The sequence below is a fragment of the Gavialis gangeticus genome, unplaced genomic scaffold (assembly GCF_001723915.1).
Source record: "Gavialis gangeticus isolate Ggan-Ray unplaced genomic scaffold, GavGan_comp1, whole genome shotgun sequence".
In the NCBI taxonomy this organism is placed as follows: domain Eukaryota; kingdom Metazoa; phylum Chordata; order Crocodylia; family Gavialidae; genus Gavialis; species Gavialis gangeticus.
Genome location: NW_017728994.1, coordinates 40,934,682 through 40,934,898, shown reverse-complemented (window position 1 = coordinate 40,934,898; position 217 = coordinate 40,934,682). Strand labels below are relative to the sequence as shown.

At 54.4% G+C, this 217-nt stretch overlaps 1 protein-coding gene across 4 annotated transcripts in view; it reads right to left on the bottom strand.

Moving 5' to 3' along the window:
- The window catches only part of IDE (insulin degrading enzyme), a 131,435-nt gene that overhangs the window by 33,211 nt on the left and 98,007 nt on the right, over positions 1-217 (bottom strand). The window lies entirely within an intron of this gene.

Here is a 217-nt window from a genome sequence, read left to right as displayed (position 1 = left end):
AGGGTGACAGCCCCAGCCCCCCCACCTGCTGTCCTGTGCTGCCAAGGGGGTTGTGCCAGGAGGCCCTGGAGTTCCCCCACCCCTGCTTCTAAGATAAGCAGAGGCTTTTTTTTTTTCTTTTTTTTTTCTGTTGTTTTTTTTTTTAAAGTGATGGTGCTTGGGGTTGTGGGGGTAGCCATGGAGGCTTGGGGGTGAAAGCTGGGAGGGGTGAGGCTGG